The 16994-nt window shown below is 32.9% G+C and overlaps 1 protein-coding gene and 1 pseudogene across 2 annotated transcripts in view; one reads left to right on the top strand and one right to left on the bottom strand.

Moving 5' to 3' along the window:
• Cad87A (cadherin 87A) overlaps nt 1–16994 on the bottom strand; it is an 88634-nt gene that overhangs the window by 51118 nt on the left and 20522 nt on the right. The gene's annotated exons all lie outside the window — the stretch shown is intronic.
• LOC148311386 (carbonyl reductase [NADPH] 3 pseudogene) lies at nt 4890–5850 on the top strand (annotated as a pseudogene). The gene has a single exon (XR_015837249.1). The product of XR_015837249.1 is annotated as a carbonyl reductase [NADPH] 3 pseudogene (transcript).

The raw sequence follows: 16994 nt of genomic DNA, 5'->3' as shown, positions 1-16994 counted from the left end.
CTTCATTTGTAATAAGATGTCAAAATGTGAAAATAACTCGAAGGAAAATCAGATTTGTGAACAAATATTTGTACACACGCAAAATGTTGTATCTCAAAAAAATATATTATTAGACTTTTTTCTAAAACTTAGAGAGAGTTAATTTTTATTCTAAGATGTGTTTAAATGACGTAATATATAATGACCATAGCGATAAAACAAATACTATTAGTCATGGTGTTACAATCCGCAGGTACATGGAGCTAAGATAGATTCGTAAATTTACTATAAATAAAATATTTATGTAAATTTAATATACTTACATACTAACTTGTATACATCATGCATAATATCTTCTGAATCATACACGATTTCATCAATAAGCTACGCTGAATTTTCTATCTCTACATAGATGAGGAAAAATATGGGAGTCTGGGTATTTACAGGGCTTACGATCTGTCATAGGTTTAGACCTGTCATAAACTTGTAACATTCATCATTCTACCCATGATTGACAACCGCAATACTATATAATGTAAATGACGTTTAATGATTGAGTTCACAACAGCCATCTATGATTGGTATTATTTTTTGACATCTCATCAAAGATGAAGAAGAATATGGAAGTCTGGGCATTTACGGGGCTGACGACCATCATAGGTTAGTGATTTACACACGTGCAACATTCTACAATTCTACCCATTATTGACAACCACACTACTCAAATTCTAGCCCAGACTTCCATATTCTTCTTCATCTTTGATGAGATGTCAAAAAATAATACGAAAATAACTCCTGTAATTGGAGATAATCCAGATTTTGTGATTATGAAGTATTTGGACACACTCAAAATGTTGTGATCTATGATTGGATTTAGAAAGCTTTTATTTAGCAGAGAGCCTTTAATTTGTATACAAGCTCTCTAAGTATACAGACTTCCATATTTACTTCTAATTTATACATTGTAAGTAAAAAATATGTTTACTCGATAGTAATTCGTTTGTTTTGAATAATTTGTTTGTGTTAATAATTGAATGCAATTTCTTGGTATCTGCCGCATGCCTTAGGGCAATTTGGGATTGAACCCACGTTCTGGGGATAGCGATATTTATATTTGCACCCACTTCTGATAAGTAACACTAAAAACTGTATAAAACTGACATTATACTGTACAACTAGTTTTACTAATGTATCACAAACACAAAAAAAAAGTGTGCTGACATGTCGCGCACTCCTTTCAAGAACGTCATAAATCAAAACACTCGATTTTTCAGGAGAACGTTTTTATAGTTTAAAAATATAATACAATGTATTAAAAATAAATATCAAGCCACTTATTGAACCATTTACTGTGCAACAGATTTTTCTAGGTAAAACCTGAAGGTTTTTACTGCATTTGAAAAACATTTAGTACATTTAAAAAAATAATTAAACAATACCATTTCTTCAAAATGCAAAATACAACAATTTCTGCCCTATAGCGGGTAAATATTAAGTTAAAAATATGCTACTTTTGCTGGGATATAGTAAATTTTCTGGGCATTCCGAAAACATGCACAACTGAAAATGGACAATTTTATATTTATGACGTTCTTGAAAGGAGTGAGCGATGTAGACGAAATGTATAATTATGCAGCTAAACAATTTCTAATGTGTCATATATTTGCCGAATTTATTACATGTATTAAGATTAGTAATTCTATAATAATAACTGATATGACCTACTTTTAATAAATGAAATAGTTTCTTGAATGTTTTTCGCAGATACTTTGTGGCATATTTTATAAACTTTATAAAATTAAACAACTTTGTTCTAACCACTTTTTTATTATTAGTACACTTTAACCTACCGGTTTCGACAAGAACCTTGTCATCATCAGGGTTTATTAAATTCTAAAACATTAAAATACTCATAATTAATTACATTCCCTTACCAAAAACTTCCAGACACTCCGTAAAAAAATATTTTTTTTAATTTTAAATTTAATTTACATTTAGGATTTTTACGGAGTGTGTGGAAGTTTTTGGTAAGAGAATGTAATTAATTATGAGTATTTTAATGTTTTAGAATTTAATAAAACCTGATGATGACAAGGTTCTTGTTGAAACCGGTAGGTTAAAGTGTACTAATAATAAAAAAGTGGTTAAAACAAAGTTGTTCAATTTTATAAAGTTTAAATGAAATAGTGCCTACTTCGAATACAAAATCTTTTTATGGACAAACATAAAATAAATCAGTACTATTATTCTATGAATATTGAGTTTATTCGTCAGGTAAATTATTTTGATTAAATAACAAAACACACATGAAATTAAATTGTGTTTATAATTTAAATTATAATTGTCATATAAAAAAGTAATATTTTTCAATAGATTTATATTATCCACTGACACTTCGTGATGGAATTGCATTTTTAATTTATTATTAGATTAAAACCAATATTTTTAGCTTTTCCACTTTTTTATTTGACCAGCGACCGGGTTTCGTCGTTACCGACATCATCAGACTGGGTTTCGTCGTTACCGACATCATCAGACCAGTCTGATGATGTCGGTAACGACGAAACCCGGTCGCTGGTCAAATAAAAAAGTGGAAAAGCTAAAAATATTGGTTTTAATCTAATAATAAATTAATATTTTTCAGTTGCAAATCGAAAATAACCAAATTATATTGAAGACACACTAAATAGTTAGTCATTGGAAATTTTCTTTACTATTTATGTACCATTGTATAAGTGTGTTTTTAGAGGTTTCCTTTTTAAACTGGCAGCATTGTTTCTACAGACTGTCAATTTGACAGATGACAGTTGATTTGTAGTCAGTACGTTTTGTCATTTCACCATGAATAGACTGAATGACCATTATGCGCGTCGCAGGTTCGTGAATGAGCCGAAAACAATATTCACCTCAATCCTCTCTTACATTTTTGGTTACGTGGCTATGTCAATAAGCAGCATTGCAGAATTTGGAGAGGAGAAAACCCAGAAGCCTTTGTCGAGACGCCCTTACATCCATTAAAAATCACTGTTTGGTTTGCTTTACAGGCAGGTCGAATCATTGGCCCATATATTTTTAAAGAAGATGCCGGCTAGAATGTTACGGTCAATGGAGAACGCTACAGAACCATGATTACTGACGAAGAATCGAACCTCAGTTGAATGGCATTGATGTGACAGAGCCGTGGTTTCAACAAGATGGCGCAACATGCCACACGGCTGGTGCCACCATCAATTTGTTGCGGGAAATTTGAGTTTGTATACCTCTACAAAAAACATCCTATACTGTTGGTCAAGTAAGAGAAAGATGAAAGAAATCCGATTTTATCGTTATCGTCGATATAATGACATTTAGATATACGGCTATATCGAAAGAGATAAAGCGATATAGCGGTGTGTTTATATTATAATAATATGTTGATATAACGAAGTTTCGATATAGCGATGTGTCGTTACAGTCGTCAATATATTTTCACAACGCCTCTGGATTAGTATCATGATTAGATCAATAGGCGGATATGATGGTAGCGTCTGAAATATCGGGCATAATAGTAGATCACCCGGACCGGACGCCATTGATCTGCCACGCAATGCAGATGTGCTGAAGGAGACGTTAGATAACTCTAATAATAACCCATAAAAAGGGAATTGCGCAATGAGGTGGATAGCCTTCGGTAGCCAGCGGCAATCTTTCTCGCTTACTTCACAATACTCGAATACCGGTACTATGTAATAGAACCAGTAGGTACATCCGCGTCCCAATATATAATATAAGGCGACTGTCGACCGACTGCTATAAATAAGCCCATTTCAATAAGTAGAAATTATACGAACTAATTTATTTATTTTTATTTTCTTGGCTTTCAAACAGTACACACATACCTCTTACTATGAATTCGGATATCAACATATTCATAAGGGATCTTATGATTTTTCAGAATGAATGATGTGACATTTTAAACATTTGTACAAGTATAAGAACACTCTCAAAATTTTGTAAATAAAATAATTGTTCAAAGTATAAGGTGCATTAAGATTAAAAATCGGGTTTGCAGGCGTTTTCCAGCATGTAAAATAATCTGGGTTCGGTTCGGTTTGTGAACTCGATCATGGGACGTCGTGAGATTGATCATACATATTATATGTATCAGATTTTAAAATTTGTGGTTGTCGATCATGGGTCGAATGGTGAATATCACACGTGTGTTAAGTGATTACTTAATCAGCCTGTGACAGGTCGTAGCCCTGTAAATACCCAGCCTACCGTATTATCCTTCATCTATGTTGAGATGTCAAAGATTGAAAATATCTCCTGTGTGGAGAAACCCTGATTTGTGAGCAAATATTTGGACACACTCAAAATGTTAATTAATTTTTACGCTCTGCATAAGATATTCTGGATTTCCCACATACATTTATCTTTTTTCTAAAGAAACACGATGTAACATTAGGTATACATAGCGTACTTTTTTAAAACTACGTGTTATCGGATTAGATACTCATAAAGTTTTAATCTTCTAAAGCCACCACAAAACAAAACGATTCAGGAGATTTTAAAATTTCAACCCAGAGATTTTCCAGATATTAACTAGTGACAATGACCTACAATCACGTAGTGTTTATTTATCGTACATGTTCTTACCTTAGTATATTTTTATATACCACCAATAAATTTGTAAAAATAACAAAATACATTGTGTATGAACATTTATTCAGTATTTATTTTTAATATGTTCATAAACAATGTAGGTAATCACAAAAAACATAATTGAAAACAACAGTGATTACTCTATGCAACCACACATTCTGCGGTTTATAAACAGATCATTAGTAATAACGTTATTGATTTTATGGAAAATGAAAACAAGATAAGCGCAACTATAAATGTACACACTCGTGTTTCACAAAACCACAACTGTAAGAGACAGTGTTTGGAATAATTTGAATACGCAGTGACTTGATGATGGCAAAAGTAGCGGTAGTAACTGGCGGGAACAAAGGTATCGGATACGCGATTGTCAAAGGATTGTGCCAACGATACGGCGGGGATGTATATTTGACATCCAGAGACGAAACGAGAGGGCGAGCTGCTGTGGAGAAACTCAAGGAATCTGGGTTGAATCCTCTGTACCACCAGTTGGACATATCAGACCCGGATAGCGTCACTCGCTTCAGAGACTTCATCAAAGAAAGAAACGGCGGAATCGACATACTCGTCAACAACGCCGCTATAGCGTTCAAAAGAGACTACACAGAAAACTTTGGCGTCCAAGCAGAAAAAACAATCTTCGTCAACTACACATCATTAGTTTCAACTTGCAAGATACTGTTTCCGATCTTGAAACCCAATGCCCGAGTTATTAATTTGTCGAGTTTGGCTGGACATTTGTCGATAATTACTGATGAAAAGCTACGAAGCAGATTCGCTAGCAAAACTTTGACGGAGCCGGAACTGTCAGCTTTAGTGAAAGAGTTCGTGGATTCGGCGAAAGACGGCACTTACGAATCAAAAGGATGGGGGAAAAACTCATACTCTGTATCCAAAGTCGCCGTTAGTGCCCTGACATTCATTCAGGACCGAGAATGGGGTCCTAAAGGCATTTCAGTCAACTGCGTCCACCCTGGCTACGTGGACACGGACATGACGAGTCACAAGGGGCCGCTGACGATCGAGGAAGGAGCCGTTTCGACTTTATATTTGGCACTCGACGCGCCGCAAGATGTGAAAGGAGTTTACATGTGGTACGATAAAACCATCGTCGATTGGTTTGGACAGATGCCATCGTATTAAGCGGCAGAGAATCCCATCATTTCCAAATACTGAATTAAATACTATGGCGATTTTATAAAACTAAAATAAAATTGTTCATATTAATTCCAAACGATTTCTTTTAATACCTTGAGATTGGCTATCTTTATAGTCTCTTTAGACGACACGATGTAAATACAAAAAAAGTGGTACAACACAGTAAAATCCAAAATATATGTATTTACCATACATGCATATTTAAAACTGGCATTTATCAGCATAAGGAAATCCTCAAATTAATATATATATATATATATATATATATATATATATATATATATATATATATATATATATATATATATATATATATATATATATATATATATATATATATATATATATATATTTTTTTTTTTTTTTTTTAAATCCAAAATTTATATACATGCATATTAACAAGCATAATACAAGCATAGAGAAAACCTCAGATTAGCTAACATATTAAGTAATCGAAAATATTTATTGATTTGTCGTTTAATTTGTAGAACTCCATTTTAATTTATGTATTCATTTTGAAATCAAACACAGATTTTTCAAGCCTACTAAGATATATTTTATTGTTAAAAAACACATAAAAATTAATATTGTGCCAAAACTAGGCGAAACAATTGTAACAATATTAATTTTTAGGTGTTTTTTTTTTAATAAAATACAACTTAGTAGACTCAAAAATTCTGTGTTTGATTTAAAAATTAATACATAAACCCAAAATATATTTACAAGCATAGCTCAAAATAACTAACATATTAACTAACCCTAAATATATAATATTTACATGTATATTTACAACCCACATTTACAAGCATAGGGAAGTTCTCAAATTAGCTCAGTAAGAAGTTCTACGCTCCACACAAGTTCATGGAAGCAAATGTACACAAAGTTGTCGACTTGCTGGGTTACAAGTTACAAAGTCGTATAGGAGGTCGTCTGATAGTACACGCAAACACCGTTAGAAGCAGTTTCTACGTAACTAGCTACATTGTCAACTCCCACGGTAAGGTGAACACGGATCGGTGTTAATGTGAGATGGAGGTACACTTAACAACATTTTTACCTCGCGACTGGCAATCAGGCATTTCCACGATTAGCTAGTATTTATCTGCAATATTCATGTCGCAGAATAAATACTAGCTACATTCAATAATCGAAAAGTAACATGTTATGATGTCATTGAACAATCGAATATAACATGAATTATTGACAAAAATATCGTGTATATTGAACTCAAAGTTAATAAAATTTATTAATATTTGGCGTTTAATTTGTAGAACTCCATTTTACACTACATTTCAGTCTCTCTGACGTGATTGTGCACTGAATTTCCTTGAGAAATATAATCTGAATACCGAAGTAAGTACTGTTGGTGAAGGTTGTTTAAGATTCTCTCGGAATAATGGATTACTAAATTAATATGAAAAATCACAAGACTATCGGTAACATTCTTATTGAAATATGTAGAGAACTAAGGGAGATATGAAGATTTAAACATTATATAGTTTAATAAAACGAAAACCGTCAGCATACATCATCAAATTTCCATCATCGAACGTTTTATGACATATGTCTATGGTTTATAGAGCTGTAATAGCAGAAGTGCGGATTGTTTGTTTACCACTACACTGCCATTTGTGTTACACAAATACGAGGGGAGGGGGGGTAGGAGGGTGGACCATAGACATCAACAAATAGAGCCGCCAATAATTTAGCAATGTTACCAATATTAAAATAAGTCCATCGTTTCTGTGACGTCATTCATTACCAACTTACGAAAACAACGTTTTTACGGAGGCGAATTTTGCAAAAGAAAGTGATGAACGAAAAAAATTATTATATCGGCTGTTTTAAACACAAAACAAGTCTTAAGGTGGAGACTGACCGGAGCATTTCGTCGTAACATAACGTCGTAACATCGCTCGCGGCGAGCATCACCGAGCATCCGAAACTATGGATGGAGCGCTCGGCTCGCTGTACTGACTGCCTGAATGCTCGCGTCGCAACGTGTTACGTTACGACGAAATGCTCCGGTCAGTCTCCACCTTTACACAATCCTATATAGGTTGAGCGTGTTAAATTAGATATTCCTCCCGAGTGATAATACCCTATTGTTGATGCAGACTCGCCAATTTCTTCCATCGGTCCATCCAATGTACGATTAGTGTTCGCAACATCGTCTTGGCTCGCCGTTCGTCCGCTGTCACTAATGGCCCGGCGCGGTGCTGGTGCGGAATGTCAAGGTTGCGTCGGCATACTTTGTGGAGAACGGTAGATACTATCACGGCAGATTATAAACAATATACAATGGATGATGGTGGGCGAACGCTAATTAGACACCAATTAATGTAAGAGAGTATGTACTTGCATTTACGGTATATCTATCTAGACTCGATATCATCCCAATACAAAATATATCAACATTTTGAGTGTGTCCAAATACTTGTTCACAAATCTGGATTATCTCCAATTAAAGAAGTTATTTTTCATGTTATTTTTTGACATCTCATCAAAGATGAAGGAGAATATGGAAGTCTGGGCATTTACGGGGCTGAGGACCGTCATAGGCTGATTTAAGTGATCAATTTACACACGTGTAACATTCAGCAAATTCCAAATACTTGTTCACAAATCTGGGTTTCCTCCACATAGGAGTTATTTTTACATTTTGACATTTCTTTAATGAAGAACTATATGGAAGTCTGGGTATTCAAAGGGCTTTTGACCTGTCATGGGCTGGTTGAATGATCATTTAACACACGTGCAACATTTATAAATGTTAACTTCATGTATGTTGAGTTACCAAAAATAAAAGAAAGTTTGTGTTCAGTATCAAAAACTCGCAATTTTGAATTCAAATATTTGATAAAAATACATATTATAATATTTCCTTGGGAATTAATAAAATATACGTACGTAAAATATAAGTTACGTCCAAGAAAAGTGGCGACTTGGAGCAAAATTATTTATTTTTGCAGTTGTAAAATAACTGATGTAATAGATACCGAATGAAAATATGCGGTTTCACATAATGAGAGGTTGTTGAAAGCGAGAGACATAGATCGGCACGCCCCACGAGTAGTGTCAGATCTGCAAAAATACGTGAACACAAATCATTTCTAAAAGTACCTACTTTACGTTTAAAGATACACGAGAAACTATTATCATCTGTAAAAGAACGAATGATAAATTAGATAATTTTTGATAAAATTTTGATTCTAGTACGGACTGATCTCATTAGTTTGAGACATACATATAATAAAATAACAATTATGTATGGATAGTTTTTCCACATACATTTTTATTTGACCAATGACCGGGTTTCGTTATAACCGAGATTATCAGACTGGTGATGTCGGTAACGACGAAACCCGGTCACCGGTCAAATAAAATATATGCGGAAAAAACTAAATAAGTAGTTGTTATTTTAACATATAAAATGCAGTTACACCAAGAAATGTCAGTACAAAACATAAATCTAACAAAACACATTCCTGCCTAGCTAATTTTTTCCTCAATTATTGGAAATAGGAACCAAGTTATTGCGAAGTGGGGAATCGAATCCTGGACCTGAGGTCTGGCGTCCGTGAGATGATTTATTTTAAACCTATTTTTATATAACGGAATTTGGCTTTTAACGGACACCCCTTCCTTCCAATAAGTCCTATATATTGGGGTTTTACTAATTGAAACACCAATCCATGACAGTGTAAGTATTGAATAAACAGAATATTTTCTATAATTTATATTTGAAGTACTAACTTTGCGATTTTCCATTTTATAATTAAAATGTTACTTTGTTTTAAAATAACTATAAATATAAAATAATATTTTATTATAACTTTATTATAATGTCTACCGGTTTCGAAGCTAACCGCTTCTTTATCAAGACTGATTAATGTATTACTGTATGTATGACTGTATTAATCAGCCTTGATTAAGAAGCGGTTAGCTTCGAAACCGGTAGACATTATGTATAATTAAGTTGTAATAAAATATTTATAGTGATTTAAAACAAAGTTACATTTTACAACATTTTGAATGTGTCCAAATACGTGTTTACAAATTTGGATTATCTCCAATTATTCAATCAGACTTCCATATTCTTTTTCATCTTTGATGAGATGTCAAAAAAGAATATGAAGTTACATTTTAATTATAAGAACATTTTCTATGCAAATTTGGTATTATTGTATTCCTCGAGATGCTATCTCTCTTTCTCTGCCACACACACTAAATCTCTCTCATTCTTATTTTTTAAGAAGTTTACATTAACAATATTATCTTTGCGTTTATCTGCCAAGTAGTTTGCTAATGCGATATAAAGTTAGTAGGTGTAGGGGGGTTTTCAAAAAAGGTCAAGTAATTTTGCAGATGTGCGGTTATACGTAGGGCGTGCAGAGACAAGACCAGTAGGAGTGATAAAACGGTGACGTCACACTGTAAGTTGACCGGGTATGAAAAATAGTTGTTCATAATGGAGCTGGGTAGAGAATAACGGGGAACCGAGCTATACTTGACAAATAAGGATATGAAGCTAACACGGATTATAAACGTATAAAACTATAAAACAAGTACCTACTCAAAATGACCATATTTCATTAGACATACAGTTACATGCTTTAAGATACGTATTTGGAATTACATCCGCTAATATAAATGTATAGTTATTTTTTGACATCTCATCAAAGATGAAGAAGAATATGGAAGTCTGGGCATTTACGGGGCTGACGACCGTCATAGGCTGGTTTAAGTGATCACTTTACACACGTGTAACATGTAATAAAAATAAAAATGGTATTTTCTGGCGTTTCTCATGTGTGTGATTATAATCCAGGATTCGGACCTCACGTACTAATAGAAGAGTTTCTGCTTAGTAAAAAGCTTCTTTACATCTCACCAACAGATGTCTCTAGTGAAGTTCTAGTGATTCAAGAACAAGGTTTCTAAATTGGTTCATATATATTAGAACCTCCAAGAATTTGAATAGTGTGGTTGTCAATAATGGGTAGAATCGGTGAAAGTTACACGTGTGTAAAGTGATCACTTAAACCAGCCTATGATGGTCGTCAGCCCCGTAAATGCCCAGACTTCCATATTCTTCTTCATCTTTGGTGAGATGTCAAAAAATAATTTGAAATAACTCCTGTAATTGGAGATAATCCAGATTTTGTGAACAAGTATTTGGACACACTCAAAATGTTGTAATGTACAGTTATTTATTAACCCTTCCCACTCTGGCCATTTTTTCTCATAACTGATCAGCTACCCTGATCAAAAAAATGTGACGTTTTTCTACCATTTAAATAAATCTTTTGGCTCCCTATTTTGGGACACTCTGTCTGGCAATTCGTATGACCATGTTAACTAAGATTAACTGTATTTATCTGAAATATTTTTTGGTAGAATATACTTGGGTGATAGAGAAATCAGTGATTAAAGTTATACCTGCGCCGGGCCAGACATTGTGGCCCACGGAGCTGCCTACTAGAATCATACGGGCCAGAATGTCTGGCCTACAGAGTGGTAAGAGTTAATATAAAAAAAATGTGGAAGAGGCGAAGAATGTTTGCAATGAAAGAGAGGTGTGCGTTCTATTCTCTCTGCCTACCCCTACGGTGATGGTGAGTTAGTTAGTTTTATATTGTTAGTTAATAATATTGTATAAGACACCCAGGCTTGCTTCTTACGATTGTAAAAGTCTATGTAGCCAGAGGGTATGTTTGACTAGATGTATGGATGGAGAGGAAGCTAGAAGTGTATGTTAAAAGAGACGGGTGTGCGTTTCATCCTCTCTGGCTACCCCTGGAGCGAGGCGGCGTGATGGTAATAGTAACATCAGAAGTAGTAGCAGTTCCCATTAAGACGACCCCATTTTCCGGTGAAATATATAGTTTTATTCGATATTATTATCTTCTCCATTTCTCTAAAAAAAACTAGCTTTACGATGTACAACCTTTGACCTTCTCACAGTATTGTGCCTGTACAATAATATCTATAAATAACGTACCACCAGGGGGTCAAAAAATTACAGATAATTCCATTCACACGTGAAATTTTTAAAACATCGCAATTGTGATCAATTTCAAGTGAAAAATTAAATTATCGCCGAGTGAAGGTAGTGAGTCAGATATACGGTAAGGTTACACACAAATGATATCATTGGCGTCTTATTTTATGTAGTTTTATTAACATTTCATTAATGTAACCAGATTTCAACCGTTAATAATAAATTAAATAAAAACTTATCACGAGCGAGTGTCGGGCTGTGGTCCCGTGGTTAGTGTCGCGGACTCTCGAGTCAGAGTTTCTCGGTTCGAACCAACGCTACCACAATTTGATACCTATTTCTAATAATAAGCTGCTTAGGTTCACAGAAACATTACAGAAACATTAAGTATTTTTGTAAATAGTAAAAACACACATATTTTTTAAAAAAACTTTTAAAAAAAGCTTTATAAAACCATTCGGCAGTTAATTGGTTCTTATTTTATTTTATTTTTATTTATTCGGGAATTGTACAGCTTACATATAAAAAAATGATACAAAACAATAGTTACATTAACAATAATAAACATTACATTACATTGACAAAAAACAGTTACGTTAAAAAAAAAGCCAATTAAACAATTCCACAATTATGTTATAAAACTATTAAAAAACATTCAGAGATAACAAAAAACAAAAAAAAATAGATTAAGCAGGAAAGGAGAAGGAAAGGAGAGGAATTAATAAAGGGTGGTTACAGGACTTTTTATTTTTTTTCTAGGTAAGAACATGTTTTTATTATTTTTCTTGGTTAACATGTTTTTATTATTTGATTCGGCAGTCACTTTGTGGTAATATCTATCTATTTTTAGTTTAAGTTTTACTTGGTCATGTACCACTATTACTTTCCGTATTTTAAGAGTCATAAACTGCAACATTTTGAAGCAATAGAAATTCATAAAAATATAAATCATCAATAAACCCATAAATAACAATATAAAAATGGCTAAAACTTTATCTCCCCTATTGTCTATGTTCCTACTGATAAAAAAAACAGCTCCTACCCCTCTTCACCCTTCAACGTCCCAAGGACACAACTCTAACATTTAGACTTCACAAACGGTGTTTGAAAATGATGCGGAATGCATCGAAACATGTGTAATAATAGATTTTTAGAAAGAGCGGTATTTACCAAGTAAAACTTGTAAAAAATGGTAAAAATCTTGTTAAAAAGTCTTTAATTATATCGCTCACTCCTTTCAAGAACGTCATAAATCAAAAAACTTGATTTTTCAGGAGAGCGTTTTTGATGGAAAATATTATAATACAATGTATTAAAAATAAATATGAATACACTTTTTGTACTTTTTACTGTGCAACAGATCTTTTTAGGTAAAAGCTGAAGGTTTTTTCTCCATTTGAAAAATATTTAGTATATTTGAAAAAACAATTAAACAATACCTTTTCTTCAGATTGCAAAAACAACACTTTCTGCCCTGTAGCGGGTAAATATTAAGTTAAAAATATGCCGCTTTTGCTGGGATATAATACATTTTCTGGCCATTCCGAAAACATGTACAACTGAAAATTGTCGATTTTTGATTTATGACGTTCTGGAAAGGAGTGAGCGATATGTGATAATGTACGTTTCTGTGGTTTGGAGCAAAACTTTCAAATGGGCATTGGTTTGGTTTTTAACAGTCTATTTTCAGTTTTAATGTTTTCATATTGAACTCCCCTTTTATATTTTTTTACACGAATTAAAAATAACACGGTGTAAAAAAGAGAAAAAATCACACATTCATAGAACAGGAATATGGAATTTCCTACATCCTTTGCAAGAACTTACTACTCAGTGACATGCGTAGACAGGTTTGCGGAGGGAGGCTAGGTGAATAATTTTGTTACATTTGATTTTTGTTGAAGTATTTTTAAAAAAAAAGATGATAAGCCATAATGAATTTTATAGTGTTTTAGTTACTTTATTTACATGAAATATTGTAGTAAATCAATTTAAAATACGTAATTGTCACATCAATGCGTTACGATTAAACCAATGGGAATGCGATAATTCTGGTAATAAAATGAATAAACTAATAATAAAAAAACATTAAATTCGATATCAAGATTTTAACTGTTAAAATTTAATATACTCGTACATACATATATTTTTTTATATGAAATAATAATAACAATACACAATATTTAAATTTGACTTAAGTTCCGTCAGAAAATACAAAAAAATCACAACTGCCATTTACAACAAAAACGAATACCGACATGTACCCAATTTATAACCGCAGTAATTTTTGTTAAACACCATAATCGCACGAACAACAAATTTTGTTAAAAAATGGTAACAAGCGTTTTAACGGATGTTTAAAAATGCCTAGTAAAATCGGCCTTAATCATTTTTCCTACCTACATACACAATATGGTACAAACTTAATGTGAAAGATCGTACCAAATTCTACAGAATTCTGCTCGACAGCGTACACAATAGCGAATACACATCGCTTACTACTTTCAAGAACGTCATAAATCAAAAAACTTGATTTTTCAGGAGAGCGTTTTTAAAGTTTAAAAATATAATACAATGTATTAAAAATAAATATCAAGCCACTTTTTGAACTTTTTACTGTGCAACAGATCTTTTTAGGTAAAACCTGAAGGTTTTTTCTCCATTTGAAAAATATTTAGTATGTTTAAAAAAATAATTAAACAACACCTTTTCTTCGAAATGCAAAAACAACACTTTCTGCCATGTAGCGGGTAAATATTAAGTTAAAAATATGCCACTTTTGCTGGGATATAGTACATTTTCTGGGCATTCCGAAAACGTGCACAACTGAAAATTGACGATTTTTGATTTATGACGTTCTTGAAAGGAGTGAGCGACATGTTTTTCAATTCTAAAGATTTGTTATTATCAACGAAAACACTTGTTAACTACATTTAGACATGAAGATGGAAGCTTAGGTTCCGAAACTAGTCGTCATAAAATAAACTCGAGTGGTAAAAAAACAAGTGTTTTCCTTAATAATATCATCATGTCTTACCACAAAGTTAATTCCGAAACAATAAATAAAATAAAAAATTGTTCACAAAACAAAAATATGTGTTCAAATCTTTGTTCACAAATCTGGGTTTCTCCACTTAAAATTTATTAACACATTTAATTAGGATCTTGCATATATCTAATTAAAAGGCTCTTTGCTAAATAAAAGTTTTCTTAAACCTACCATAGATGGCTCCAGTGAACTTCCACAAAAAGCTTCATGAAATTTATGATATTATATATGTAGGAGTTCCAAAAAAATGCGCAGTTTTTGTTCTCAATCATGGTTAGAATGGTGAATGTAACACGTGTATAAAGTTATCACTTAACCCGCCTATGAAAAGTCATAAGCCCTGTAAATACCCAAACTTCCATAATCTCTTTCATATATGTCGAAAGTAAAGAATTCTTCTAAAATAATGCTTTTTTTGTCGATGGTTTTCTGACTTTAATTGTTTTTTTTTATTTTATTTTTTTTATTATTTCAATAGCGATATGGGGTTAAAAAAGTGGTGTATATAGTAAATGTAATGATGAATAATTAGTCCGTCTCCGTAGTGTAATGATCAGCAAGCTCGGCTACCGTGCTAGAGGTCCCGGATTCAATTCTCAGGGGGGGTTTCAAATAAATAAGTGATTTTTTTCACTCTTATATTTATTCAATATTAACCTGGACTGGTACCTGAAACGTAGGGCTGAACGGCCTTCCTTCATGTGTTAACGATCAAAACAACACTGAGTTTATATGATGCAGTGCCCTATGCACCATCGGATGCAGATGGGGGTTTGGAAATGATTATTATTATTGCGTTGTGTATTAGGCCAGTATTGGCACGGCTTGTAAAGCTACTCGTAGCACTCATTTAAAATATTATGCTATCAATCAGAATGATTTTGCTTTCATTGTTTCGAGAGTTTGTAGTGAGAAAAAGTGACATGTGCAAGAGTTGTATTGTTATAATACTATAGAGGTAGTGTAACCTATGTATTTTGTTCCATTCACCGTTTCGCAACGACAGTTACCTAATGAAACGTGTTTATATTCCACTGTTTAATTCAATACTTGAACTACTAAATAAAAATTACATTATTTTTTGACATCTCAACATCGATGAAGAAAAATATGGAAGTCTGGGCATTAACAGGGCTTACGACCGTCTGGTTTAAGTGATCACGTGTCACACTCCAATTCATGAAACTTGTAGATATATTGATCAAACTCGAAACACAGTGTGCGAGAGTTCACTAGGGACATCTATGATGGGGTCATTTTCATTTTTTATTTAAGCTTACAATCTGACCAGTTAATTTATTTACAACATTTTGAGTGTGTCCAAATACTTATTCACAAATCTGGATTATGTCCAATCAGGGATTGGATTATTATTATTTTTACAATTTTTTGATGTAAAAAATAACCCCTAATTGGAGATAATCCAGATTTGTGAACAAGTATTTGAACAAACTAAACATGTTGTAAGTATTATATTATTTTTAATGTTTATGATCTGAATATTAGGATAGAATGCTAGGGTTATGATAAGTAATTTTCTTAGCCTGTGCCTTTAGTACTCGTATTTTTGTTTTTTGTACATCTTCCTAGAAAGTCTTAATAGTAGCTAAGCCGACGACGCGCTATTGAGCAACGAATAGTTATAAAATAGCCAATGTATGTTAATAAGATTCGGAAAGGTATTCAGAACAAAGATATTATGCAAATATATATCGGCGAAAAATATAAACCATTTAAATTTACATAATATTCGCGTAAAAAACATATTATGATCAATCACAGCGCATACCAAGAAAGCACAACACTTTTAGATAGTATACATATATACTCGTATCTCCGTATGCATATATTTATATAGACATGCGTATCTAGTAAGTATCTGCCAATATCTCGAATCAAATGGAAATTTCACGAGAGACCTCTTAGACCTCTTATTCGATTTAAAATGTAAGCATTATACATATTAAACGATATGAATTTTAAATTACAATATTTGTAGTTAAGACACCTACTCTAGGCAACTAGAAACTGCTGAGTTGCGAATACCTAGATGGTCAGCTGGAGTGTCCTTTAGAGACAAAATAAAAAGTTCACGCATTCGTTGAAGCCTGGGTGTAACATACATCAATAGTAACGTAGAGGGAAGGCAATTAAGATGGT

The sequence above is a fragment of the Brachycentrus maculatus genome, unplaced genomic scaffold, assembly GCF_059751285.1.
Source record: "Brachycentrus maculatus isolate JH-2025_06_01 unplaced genomic scaffold, ASM5975128v1 h1tg000065l, whole genome shotgun sequence".
Classification (NCBI taxonomy): domain Eukaryota; kingdom Metazoa; phylum Arthropoda; class Insecta; order Trichoptera; family Brachycentridae; genus Brachycentrus; species Brachycentrus maculatus.
Note: the sequence above shows the minus strand (reverse complement) of the source record. Positions and strands in the feature narration are given on the sequence as shown.